The sequence below is a fragment of the Lagopus leucura genome, unplaced genomic scaffold (genome assembly GCF_019238085.1).
Source record: "Lagopus leucura isolate 7727_CA_CO unplaced genomic scaffold, USGS_WTPT01 Super-Scaffold_100037, whole genome shotgun sequence".
Lineage (NCBI taxonomy): Eukaryota > Metazoa > Chordata > Aves > Galliformes > Phasianidae > Lagopus > Lagopus leucura.
In genome coordinates this window covers 2022508-2035511 of record NW_024962286.1, presented here as the reverse complement: position 1 = coordinate 2035511, position 13004 = coordinate 2022508, and the positions used below count along the sequence as shown (strand labels likewise).

The 13004-nt window shown below is 49.8% G+C and overlaps 1 protein-coding gene and 1 long non-coding RNA gene across 7 annotated transcripts in view; one reads left to right on the top strand and one right to left on the bottom strand.

The window, feature by feature from the left end:
- Positions 1-13004, top strand: part of PAX7 (paired box 7) — an 88410-nt gene that overhangs the window by 8643 nt on the left and 66763 nt on the right. The gene's annotated exons all lie outside the window — the stretch shown is intronic.
- LOC122186584 lies at positions 3757-6291 on the bottom strand. Of its 3 annotated transcripts, none has more exons than XR_006181167.1 (3): positions 6238-6291; positions 4519-4629; positions 3757-4045 (listed from the first exon to the last, which is right to left on the bottom strand). It is a non-coding gene; the product is annotated as an uncharacterized LOC122186584 (long non-coding RNA). The 3 variants fall into 3 exon arrangements; XR_006181166.1 differs by lacking the exon at positions 6238-6291 and adding an exon at positions 5460-5505; XR_006181165.1 differs by lacking the exon at positions 6238-6291 and adding an exon at positions 4711-4801.

Sequence of the window (13004 nt, the reverse complement as noted above, 5' to 3'; positions counted from 1 at the left end):
AAAAAAAGCTGAGACAAATGAGGTACAACAATAAACACAGATAACAATTACAAAGGCAAACAGTGGCTTTTGGGAACAAGTAGCTGCAGAACCTGGTCTACATAAACAAAGTAGGCAAATGTTTGCAAGATAAACTCCTTCCTAAATCGAGTGTGACGGGAAGGAGAGAAGAGAGGAGGAGAGATAAGGTTGGAGGGGGGAATGAACGAGTATAATCTAATAGAAGGCGTCTTAAAAAACAAACTTAAGACAAGGATGCGGGGAGAGAGGTTCAATTATTCAGTGGGAAGTGAAATAATATAAGGGAGATGTTTGTGATCCAGGGTTTTGTGCGTCCCCTCCCCTTCTTTTTGGCGCTGGGTGGGGGAGAAGAATGGATTGAATTGTAGGAAAAGGGCAAAGAAAAAGGGGAATGCGGGTACGGGGAAGAGAGGGGGGGGTCGGCTCAGCAGGAAGGGGAAGGAAATACAAGGCAGCCATAATAATCTCTAATTTGAAGGTGAATGGTAGATTACGTGATAGGCTGGGAGGGATAGGAAGCGGCTATGGGGGGAGATGGATGCCGTGATAGAGGAGGGCAGGAAGGAAGCTGGAAGGTATATATTTCTAATCCCGGGCTTTCGGTGGTAATTGGGGAAGGAGGGATGGAGCGGGGAGGCTGCAGGGCAGATGTGCCATCCAGGTGTGCTTCCCCCCCCCAAAAAAAAGACGCTCCCGAAGCCCGAATAATTTTCAGAAGGAGTTGAAGGCGGTGTTGGGGTTTATTCTCTGTTTTCCATCCGGATCCCGGCAAATGAGAATTGTATATAAGAGGGGAGAGACGTGTCTGCAGTGTGGTTAAAGGAATTAGATATTTACCAGTTTGAAATAAGCCTGGTTATAAAAAAAAAAGGAAAAAAAAAAAAAAAAAGGGAGAGAGACACTGAAAAGATGAGACGGGAGAACACTTCAAACGAATTCATCATCTGGAGTGGTGAAGGGGAGATTTAGAGACAGTATTGGGAAGTTATTTAGATATTAATAACATATTTTCCTGAGGCGTCAGGAGTGCCTCCATACGCACTTTTTTCTCGCAGCTATTTGGCTGGGTGAAATATGGGAGACCCAAATGTTGGGGAGAGATAACACAATCAGCCTAGCCCTGGTCCTGTGACTGCATCATAGCATTAAACCCGGATTAACCTCCCCTTTCTCCCCCTCCTCCATTCCAGCCCCCCTCCCCAACACCCCCACTCGTACCCCCCCGAGAAGCTTTCCAAATTTTTCAGGGGAATTTACATGGCAGGATTTTAAAGCACATATAACACTAGCCTTAAAGCTGTAAGGTACTTACTCGAGCATTAGGGTAAGGCGGGGGGGGGAAGCATCTTTCTGAAAATTACGTTTCCTACAAAAGAAAGAAGCAAATAAGGGACCCTCTTAAGACCTGGGCTTTGGAGATATTATATATTTATAGAGACTATTCTTAAAAAAAAAAAAAAAAAAAAAAAAAAAGCAGCCCATTTCTATCAGCTGCCACACAACTCTTCTCTCCACCAATGGCCTGAAAATTTTTTTTTTTTTTCCTTTTTTTCCCCCTTCTTCTTTTATTTAAGCTGAACTTCAGCCCGGTTTGGGCGCTTTCATTTTTCTTTCTTTTTATTATTCTTATTTTTTCTTTTTCCTTTTTTTTTCTTTTTGTTTTGGAGGAATGTGGGTGAGAAGATGCTGGGAGCTGCAGGGAACGGGGACAGCGATGGGGACGCGGCTCCGAGCTGCCGGCCGGGCCTTGGTGGCACCGATCCCCTTCCAATGTGTGCTCAGAGGGGGGGTCCTTTAAGAGGAGGGGGGCTACCTCTCATCCCATCCATCCCAAACAGGTCCAGAATAAGAATTAAAGCACCACCGAAGCGCAGGTGCGGTTGAGCAGCTCGGTTGGGGACGGGAATGCGGTGGAGTCAGGAGGGAGATCTGCTCTGAATCCCCCCAACCCCCAAAAATCCATCCTCATCTTCATCCCCATCCTCATCCTCGGTTCATCCCGCCCCGGGGCCGGCGTTGAGCTGACCACAAAAGAAACGAGATGTCAGTGAATGCTTGGTTATAAAGACGTTTGTCACCGGTTTGTTGGGGGAAAAACGGGGAAGGGACGGGGTTGGATTTGGGGCTTTTTCAGGCAGAACGGGGCTCACGGAGAAGAGCCGGGGCTGCGCAGAGGGAGGGGAGAAGAGAAAAAGTAGGTGAGGAAAAGTAGAGGCAGCTTGAGGAAATTGAGAAGCTTATAGTCTTTGATCCTTGGATGCTTTTCCTTATCAGAAACATTTGTGGTGACACCGGTACAAAGGAAGTTCATCATATTACAGACTGTTCGGGCTGCTCGCAGGAATCACTGTCTATTAATTAGCAGGCGCTCTGTCTTGTGGGACATAGGAGATCTGAGGCTGCACATTACTTGCTTGGATGGCTCTGGGTCCTGTGATGAATTGTCGCAAAGGCTCTGTAGGGTCTGCGGAGGGAGGGAGGGGGGACCCTGGGCTCGTTTCTGAGCTGTACGGCTGTGCTACAGGGGAAGGGTCCCCAGCTCCGTGCTGCTCATAGGACAGCTGAGCTCATCCCTTCTGCGCGGCTGTGCCCGAGGTTTGGGGTTTGGGGTGAGGAAGAGGAGCAAAGCGCTTGTTTGTGGTTTTTTCTTTTCTCTTTTTCTTTTTTTTTTTTTTTTTTTTTAATTTAATCGTTATATATTAATGCTGATAAGAACTAATTTTCACCTGTCGAGTCTTCCTGGAGATGGAAATAGAGGGTTTCCCTTCATACAACAGCAGGACTCAAGGGATGCTCCTGGCTCACCTCCACCTGCCCGAGAAACGCAGTCAAGGGCTTTAAAAAAATAATTAAAAATAAAAAGGCTTATATATTTATATATATATATTTTCTTTTGAGGAGGAGGGGGGGGGGGAAATAATTGGCATTCAAAGAGAGGGTCGCGTTTCCTAGAGAGGGAGGAATGGAAAACCCTCAGGGCGGCTTTGGGGTCGCGGCGTGAGGGTGACAACGGAAGGCACGAAGGGATGCTCAGAGGTGCGAGGGGGGAGATCCGATCCCTTTGCCCCCCGCCCCCGAGGCTTTCTGGAAGGCAGAGGAAGCCCTTCTTGGTTTTCACTCTTCTGAGCTTTTTTTTTTCCCCTCTCTCTTTTGCTTGTTGTTGCTGTTGCTAAAATTGGAAGGAAGCACTTTGCCTGACCCTAAAAGAGTGGGGTTGGGGGCACGGCTGTTTGCAAGGCTCTCTCTCGGGGTAGGTGGGGAGGGAAGGAAAGGGGGGGGGGAGAAGGGGGGGACGACAAACACACCCGGCAGCCTTCAGCCTTCAGTGGCTTCTTTGTCCCGAGCCCCTAAAGATCGAGGATCAAAGTGACCCTTTAAACGGGGCAGAGAGGAGGGGGAGCTGCGATGCTGCGTCCCCGCGGAGAGGCGGCTGTCCCCGAAGTGTGTGTGTTGTGTATGATGGGGTGACACCCCATAGGACAGCCCCTACAGCCCTCTTTGGGGGCTGCCATCCCCCCCCCGCTGTATCGCTATAGGGACTTGGACAGGGCGTTTAGGCAGCGATGCTGCCCCGCTTTTATCGAGGGGGGTGGAGGGGGAAGGGTCTGAAAAATGTAATTTTCCTTTCTTTCGAGGGAATGGAGAAGGGAAAACACGGGGACCAACCCCAACCCGCTGCCGTTTCCATTCTCACCCAAACCTCCAACGGAGGCGAAAGTCCGAAGCGAACCGCAATTCTGTCATTTATTTATTTTCCCCGTTCCCCCATTTGTGGGGACGAATCGATTTGCATATTTATTGGGAAATTAAAGGAGAGAGGAAAGTTGACGCTGGGCGAGAAGAGCTTCTCGAGCAACTTCAGGCGCTCGGGTTATTTTTCGCCTCGCCTGAAGTTCGCAGAAGTAGCCTTAAATCCCATCAAACTCATTTCGAATTGCGGGGTTTGGGTGCCATCAGTCCCAGGCCGGCTCTTGAACACAGCCCACGGTTGCTTTCTTTTGCATTTCGAAGTATAGAAGCGTCTCTAAAAGGAGAGGTTGAACGTACAAAGGACACTTGGATGTCGAGGGATATTCAGGGAACAGTCATGTTTAAATTCCCTACAATTGTTTCCAGCACATTTGATTGCTCGGAAAGAGAAAGAAACATTGACATGAATAGGAATGGGGGGTGGAGGGGGGATGGAAGGGGGGGGGGGGGGACGGGATTAATAGCCCCCAACCTTTGTATGGTGTAAATTATCCGAGAGAGGGCAGATAGCCGGAGCTGCTGGTGATTGTGAGGGTCCATATAGACGGCCACGCCATTAGGGAAAGCCGGTGTTATTTTTAATAGGGATTCCTTATTTAGGAACTTCATTCTTTCCAATTCTTTCCCCCTCCCCCCTATTTCTCGAGGAGCGTTTGATGCTAAATAGCAGCAAATTGAGCTATTTGAAGCCTCATTTATATATATATATACATATATTGATGGAGAATGTGAATATTTGGTTTATACCTCGTTGCTCTGCTGCTTTTTTTTCCTGCACTTTTCCCCTTAATCTCCATCCGGCCCACAATCCAGCCCTTGTGTGTGCGGCTCGCAGCGGGTAAACTGCGATTTTCACTCCTGGAATTGAAAAGGAGGGGAAAAGTTTGGGCGTTTGACGAATGCTTTCCTTTAAGAGCAAAATATCCCACTCGTCTCTACCTCCTGTTCAGCGGAGGGAAGGACGGCGCAAGCCCAGATTAAGACACATCTAAAAGACGAGGAGATGGAGTTAAATCCAAGCGACGTTCGGGGGGGAGGGGGGGGGGAATTATACATTTATAGTGGCAAAGCTTCTCAGGAGAAAATAGGCAGAGGTGAATAGTGCAGAGATGGACGATCTTCCCCCATTAGTGCTCGGCAGCAAACCTCTGCGAAGGAGAAAACAGAGCGCTTGTTGCTGGTTATGACATCGCTAAAGCGAGGATCTGCTTTGGCTTTCCAGTTCGGTTGCAAAGAATCAAAGCTTCCCAACGAAGGAACCAAACCCAAACCCCCCCCCCCCGGGTTGGGTTCCCAAGGGGTCCCACCCCATTTTCCACCCCCCCCTCCGCGATGTTTTCCGTCGGGAAGGGAAAAAAGCAGAGCCGAACCCCGGCTGCTGTGACTTCGTGACTTTTCTCTCCGATTTTAGGCAGAATTGGATCTTTTTAACTCTTTTACCCCCTCTCCCCCCTCCTCTCCATCCTTTTATGACGGTATTTTTTCTCACTCTGTTTTCTCCCCTTAACCTCCTCTTTTTTTTTTCCCCCTCTCTCTCTCTGTCCGCCTTTCATTTGAAGCGAGCCTTTACAGCTTGCTACACTTTCTAAGTGCATCAATGGCCACTTTAGAAATACAAACAACTTTTAAAGATAAAATAACCAAACCAGAATGGGACTTTCAATGGGGGAATAGTTGTTGTCCTTTACCATGGAGTGTGCAGCCGCCTCTGCCTAATCCAGCTTTCATTTTCACCGACAAATGCCAAGAATCTATATCTGTCTCCCAACCCCTCGGGAGCTTGATTACACGACAAAAGGCTGCCATTATCCGCAGGAGAAAACAGGGAGGGGACACGGGGGCTCGGGCCTCTGAGGATGAGGGCATCTCCAAACTATTGACTTAGTGGATGAAGTCAAGAGCAAACACGCTGAGATCTAAAGGGGGGAAGGCAGGGGGCGGGGGGGAGAAGGAACGGAGGAAAAGGAGCAGCAGAAAGTCCTTGGAAGTAGCGGGGAAATTCAGCCGTTTGGGGGACAGCAGCCCTCTGGGGGAAAGCAGCTTTTTGGGGGAAATCAGCCGTTTGGGGGGATAGCAGCCTTCTGGGGGAAAGCAGCTCTCGAGGGGAAGCAGCCCTTTGGGGGAAGGTTTTTTCTCCCCGTCCCCGAGCAGTTCAGCTTAGGAAATCTCTCCGATTCCCGATGATTTTTTTTCCCTCTCCCTTTGCCCATCGCCTCGTTTCCTCTCGGGGAGGTTGATTTTTCAGCCTCGCTCATTTCTGTTTGGTCGTTTTGTTTTGTTTTCTTTTCCCCCCTTCCACGCGGGGAGTTTTGGGGCTTTTCCCCATTGAACAGAAGGGGAGAGAAACCCAACTTCGAGGATGCTGAAACGGCCGGACTCTTCTTTTCCCCATTAAACCGGGGACAAACCGGGTCAAGGTCGAGCTCCGAGGGTTGGGAATGGAAATGGGAACGGCTCGAAACTCACCCGCGGAGCCCTGGAAGGAGAAGTCACTCCGAGCCGACTCTTTTTAGGTTTAAGTCGCTGCGTTTTGCATGACTGCCTCATTAACCACCGCTGTGCGGGGATTTGCGGGCCGGGCTCATCCCGGTCCGTCGTGGACAAAAGTTATTTCAACCCTATCTGTAATTTATCTGGGTCACCTAGGGAGAAATCCTCCGGGCGAGGAGAGTCCTAGGAGCAGCACCAAAGGAGTCCCACAGCCCTTAATTACTCTTTAATCAACCTAACGCTGTGGTCCCTTTTAAGAGCTGCCTTTGGTGCGAGGGCTGCGTTTAAACATCTGCTTTCTGGACGGGTTTGGGGAGCCAAAAACCTGTGCGAGCTTAAGGGATTTAAAGGTGTGAGCTGTGCGTATCGAGCTGGGCCCTATGAGAGTCCCTTTAGCTGCGGCCACAGAAGAATTAAACAAAGGGAGAGGGCGGTGGGGGTAACCTGGAGGCTCCCATTTAAACTACAAAAGCGCCCAGGGAGCTTAAATTCACCTTTTAGGCGAATTTATCACCGCGGGTGGAGGAGAGAGGATGCTCGCGGGGTCCCGTCTCCAAGCTGAGCAGCTCAGCTTCAAATCTAACCTGGCTTTTTGGGGTTTCCTCTTTGCAGAAACACCCTGGGTTGTTGTTGTTGTTGTTTCTTGTCCGTATAGCTTCACCCTTCCCCTCCCCCCCTTTTATTTTTGCTTTCCCCTTATATAGAAGAACCCGGTGGATGTGCCGAGCTGGGCTCCCAGCTTTCCTCCCTGATTCTTTTCTCCCTAGCTTGGGTTTGGGGAAAGCTGCACGGGATCCCCTCTCTTTGCGGTCCTGCCGACACTTCGGTGTCTGGCATGGAAAGAGCAGCTGCTCGGATAGAGAATAAGTCTTAGAAGAAAGAGAAATCCTCGTAATCTCGGGACGTATATAATCTACGTCGCCCTGAATCCCAAAAGGCAGCGGGCCCGTCTCTCTGATTTATTTTTATGCTAGCCTAGTTTGCATCCCAAAGAAGTAAACTGCTATTTTTAACCACTGGTTTAAAGCTTAATTAAAAGCCCCTAAACTGATTGTTTTGAAAATTGATTTAGAGGAATTGCCCCAGGGCTGAGACGCTATCTAAGCCAAGTTGCAGTCCCAGAGCTCGCAGTGGTGTCTGAATCGTTAACCCCGCAGAGCCGGGAGTCTCCGGGGCTGGATGACACATGGGCTGGCCTGGCTCTCCTTGCACCCTCTGCAAAGAAAGGTCCTTTGTTAGCCCCGGCTACTGGTTTGCTCGGGTGGATCTCCGCTGGTTTCCTGGCGTTCCGAGGTTTAATTGAATTAAGGCAAGCTCGGAGATGCTGGTGACACCGGGACGGGGGAGCTCTGCCTTTCATCTGCTGGAAGGGAACGTGGCTGGATCGGGGGACGTGGAATTTGGGGACGGGATCTCGCCGTTCGATCGATTTACCTGCTTAAAAAAACCCCCAAACAACCCAAAGCAAGCGGGTGGGAGATGGAAGTTGGTCGAAGGCAGGGGGGGCTGCGGAAGGGAAGTGGCATTTCGGCCCCTTAATTAGATGTAAACAAGAATAGGGACGGGGCTCCGTGGTCAGAGAACTTGATTGTTAAGGGATTAACACCTAAGTAAACCAATAAAGGCTCTGCGGGGCTGGGCAGAGGGCTGAGGGCCAGGCAAGCCCGGTACACTCATGGGATCACCCCAAAACGACCCTCTCCGCCCCGCCAGCCACTTTAGGAGCCCGGTTTTAAGGCTTCAAGCCAAGGCTTGAGTTATTTTTTGCTGTCTGTGCAACTTGGAAAGCCTCCCTCGGGATGCTTCAAGGTGAGGAGCTTCTCATTACCTGCACCCATCGCTCTAATGAATCGGGTGAATAAATGAACGGGAAGGGAGAGCCCGCGTATGGGGCTGAACCCCGTGCATCCACACGTAAATAAGACGGTCCATTTCGCACTGCAGCTTCCTTGGACCCTTTCAGTCTCTCTGGCCCTCCTTGGTAATAATTACATAGAAATCCTTCAAAGCCAGCTCGAACGAAACGCTCCTGGGCGTAGCTCGCCAGGTTGGTCTCCAACCGGGCTTTTGTGGTGCTTTCTTTTCCCCTCGGTTGGTATTTTCCCCCTCCCCTCTCGCTCCGGCCAGGCTTTGAGTAGATGGAGGAGTTTAACCTTTGGAAAATCAGGTCTTGCCTTAAGTGATGCGGTACCTGTAAGCCTCATTTCCATGGCTTTCTCGCCGGTGAGGATTTAGGTTTGAGAGAGGTACCTGAAAGGCTCAGAGTCAAACTGAGTTCAATAACTTTGCTCCGTTTTGTTTTCCTCCATCTCCTCAGCTTCCAGTGCTCTCTCTGCTCGGCTGGCAGGGCTAATATCGGAGCACTCTAGGGTGTGAGTATTTCTTCCTCCTGATTGCAAATAACCGAAAGATTAGCACCAGCAGCTGTTTGGAATTGGAACAATGGAGAGACCTAGGAAGTGGAGAAATTGAAAAAGGAGAACCCCCCTCCCTTTCCCTCCTAATCACCCAGCTCAAAGTTCACGAAGTCAGACTGCATGACTTAACATGACCTCCACCTCGGCTTCACAGGGCTGTTTACTTATATGAAGGTTGATGGGGGGAGAGACAAAAAGGCAAAGGGGGGAAGGGGGGGGGAAAGGAAAATAGCCGGGCGTTTAATGCAATTTCCAATAGAAATGAGAGGTTATTACGGCTCCGTTTGGTCTCTCTGCATGCTGCAACCCCTTGCCCTGTGGGAGATGTTTAGGGGAGACCCTCTCCTTGCCCCTCAAAAGAGGAATTACCTCTTTCCTTTAGCTAGGGAGGGGTGGGTGCGGGTCCCTATCCGCCCCAGGTGCCCATAGCTCCGTGCTGGGCTATAGGGCTGAGGAAGAGGTTCAGCTTTTGGGGCAGGGATTCGGGGTTTCTGCAGGTCCTGCGCCGGCTGGTGAAGTGTGAGAGCGGCTGAGCTGTCAGGCGAGGTTTGAATGGGAACTCCTAATGGATTTGACTCGGAAATCTCGACTTGACCAGTTTTTTCCTCTTTAAAACAAACTCATTAAACTTGTCAACACTCATTAGGGCCTTAAAACGCTGAACTGGAGTCACTGGGGAGAGCGGTTGGTGGGGGGCTGCCTTGGGATAGGAGGTGGGGAAGGGGGCAAAGCAGCGGCTCCTCCGAGCTTGCGGGGATTTGCGGGGAGGGAGAAGGGGAAAAGAACCCCCTGCCGGCAAAAGAAACGCCTTAAAAGAGAAATCAAGGGAGGAGAGAGGGAGCCGGCACGGGGATGGGGCCGGACTTCGCGTCGGTGCTTGGAAATAGGGGAAATCTCCGTGTTTTCACCCTCCCCCCCCCCTCCATCTGTGGGCTCGCCTACAAAAAACGGGGCGGGAGGTTCGGTGTTCCCTGAAGAAATCATCGTTCACCGCGATTTGAGCTTTATTTTGGGGGTGTTGGGGGGGGGGGGGGGTCGTATGTGCTCGGCTGTGATTTCTGCAGTTGCCGGGGGAAGGTGGAAGTCGGGGGAACTCGGGGGAAAGGTTCGAGCCAGCATTCAGCCTTAAATCCTCTGGAAATGAGCCTGGGCTCCGAAATTCCTCCCCAATCCCCCTACCCAAAATATTTGGAGAGCTGTAAAACGAGGCGGAGATCGTCTTAATTCTGTCGGCAGGACGAGAATTGCTCTCGGGTGCGTGTGTGCGTGTGAGCGTGCGCGCAATTAAACGCTGCGCATTTCTCCGTCTCTTGAATGGAGGTTTTGTTTGGGGTTGATTCAGATTTTTTTTTCTTTTAAAGGGTTTATTCTGATGCTTTTCAAGCCTCGGTTCTCCTTTAAGGGGTAAAAAACAAAACAAAACAAAACACCCCCACCTCTATTAAAAAAAAAACAACAACAAAAAAACCTTCGAGACCTTCTGTTATTCCCTTCTCTGAGAATGAGAACATCAGCTATTCAAGCGTATTGATGAACTCCCCCAAAAAGTTTATTAAGAGAAGCGAAAACAAAAGGACTAAAGGCCGCAGGCAACTGGACAGACAGTTTATAAACTAAGGTCCCATTGTCCCCCCGAGGCAGATGCATGAATACCTCTGAATGGGTCCCTTTGGAGTGACAAGATCAAGCCAGACAACAGCATGTTAAAAGGAAGGAGCGCTGTTTCTCTTTCTCCAGCCGAAAGATCTGCTCCCCCTACTCCTCCTGCATTAATGTACATCTGCAGGGGGAGGAATAAATAGCTCCTCAGGATCTGCGCCGCTCAGGGTTTTTATTCTTCCACCCCCAGCACTGGCTCTTTGCACCATATGCTCCAGATCAGCCTCCTTTCTCCTCAGCCTCCAGCCAGGCAGTCGCCTAAAATGATCCCCAGCCACTGCAAACTTTCTTCTCTCCCTTTCTTCCCTCCTCCTTTCCTTCCCTTTCGCCGCTGTTCAGATGGCGATTTACGGCCTTCCTCGCCTAGGAGATCCCTCGTGGTCAATTAGGGTTGCACAGAGCAATTTAACTAATAGGCTTTGATGGATTTATTTTATTATTATTATTGTTATTATTGCTGCTATTATTTTACCCTGGGATATTGGCCCTGTGCAGTCAGGACAAGGGAGGGAGGGAGCAAAGGTTGGCCAACCTGGACGAATCCTGAATCCGACACCCAAACCTGCCTTAATTAAATTAACAACTGATTAATTAAAAGTCCTGAAATTGACACCAGGCCTTCCCTGGGCTCTGCTATCCATGTCACCACTGGTGTGGGTTCTCTCCTGGCACAAGCCTCCTTGTTATGGAGATGGGGATGAGAGATGGTTGGGTCATACTGAGCAGTTTTGGTTCCCCCTCCTTGCAGAGCTCACAGCAAACTCTACAAGGCCCCATTCTGCCCAACTCTGCCTCTTTCACATCATTTCCACCTTTGCTAAGGTAAAGTTTTCAGAGCATTAATGAGTGTTTGAAGCTTTATGATGTTGGGGTGTTTCATTGCCTGGATGGTGGGAAAGAGCAAGCTTTGCATCAACTTTGCAAGTTTTTTGCCCTCCAAATAACTTCTAGGGGTGCAGCTGGCAACTAACAGCAGAGATTTATGCAGCCCAGTGGTGCTGACCTTCCCACCCCAGATTCGGGGCTCGGCGGGTCTCCCCTGCCCCTGTTGTCGGACTGGGAGCTGTTGGTGAGCCCTGCCAGCTGGGAACAACTCATCCCAAGGGCTGTGAGGGTGTATGGGGCTGGTAAGTGCCGTGATGGATCGGTGCAGCGTGTCCCTGGTGATGCAGGGGCCATATGCCAGTTTGCACGCTCCTAACAAGAGGCAGCTCTGAGTGTTGGGTTGGGAGGTCAAGCGATGATAATAATAATAATAAAATTACCCCCCCACACCCCCTTTCCCAGCCTCACTTTCCCCTCTGCAGCGGAAGATTTGCTATTTCATGGCTGGCTAAAGCCAAACTTCCCTCAAGGGGGTTATGTGAGTCGTGACCCCCACTAACCTGTGCTTAGTGCTCTCCAAAGGGTGCGTACTACTGGAGAGGTGACCCGAATGCAGGCTGGGCCACGAGGGCAAAACCAATCTATTAACAGCAAACTGAAACAGCAGCGGGGAAGAGAAACATCTAAAATATCAAACTAAAACAGCAGAAGCGATTCTGCGTTGGGGAAATAACTGTTTCATCAGCTTGGGCAATCCAAAGATCAGTAAGGGGTGTAGCAGGCAAGATTCTCTATGTCCAGACGTGGTTCAGAGGTGGCCGTAGGATTTTACTCACGTTAGTGATCGCTTTGCCTTCAGTGAACCCACTGATGGGCACAAGACCTGCACAAGTGTTCGAGGTCTTTACGTGCAGGAGTACTTTTATTATTTCCCTTCGAGGCTTCCATGAGGTCCCTTTGCCTGAAAGCACTGCAGGTGGGGCAGGAGGGAGAGGGGAAAAAAAACGCCAAAACAGATGAGGAACCGATGTGATGAAAGACCAGCAGATTTGGGGTCGTTCCTGTCCCCACAGTGGCTCCCTGAGGCATTTGAAAGGAGGAAAAAAAAAGGAATAATCAAACCAAGGAGGCAGTTAACCAGGCCAATACCCGGAATCCCAAAGTCCCATTTAGCTGCTCGCAGGATTATCACTTGTTGCTGATTCAAAACCAGCAGGTGTTGTCAGCTATTTATGATCGCTGTTATTTCTGCGGTGCCACTGGTGTGCCTGGTGTACGGCTGGCAGTCAGATGAGAGCCAACCTCTCCCCTGAGAAGACACCAAACTAAATCAGACTTAGCACGGTGGCAGACGTTAACACACAGCATATGGGGACGAGGGGAGAAGTGAGGTTCAAATCCAGAGAGATCCTGAAATCTCCAGGCGTTGAATCCTGCACCCATCAGCTGGTTAGTTCCCATTTTGTAGGAAAAGCAAAGGAACAGTCCCATATTTACACATGGGTGGAGAGCAGGGCAAGGTGCAGCACCTTGCTTTGCAGGCAGAGTGGATGGATGCTGTTTGCTTTAGGGAATGGAGTGACTTTAGAGCTGGGGATAAGCAAAGCGAAGCCACTTGCTCAGGTTCACAAGGAGTATCAGCAGCAAAGCCAGGGCTGGAGCTCCTGCAAAAAATCACTAAGCAGAGCTTTATCCACAGCCTTTTCTTTTCATAACCTGAGGGTCTTATGCAGGAAAATACCCATGATATCTGTCAGAGTTATGGATAAATATGGACCTGGAGATTTGGCTTTTATTATTATTATTATTATTATTATTATTATTATTATTATTATTATTATT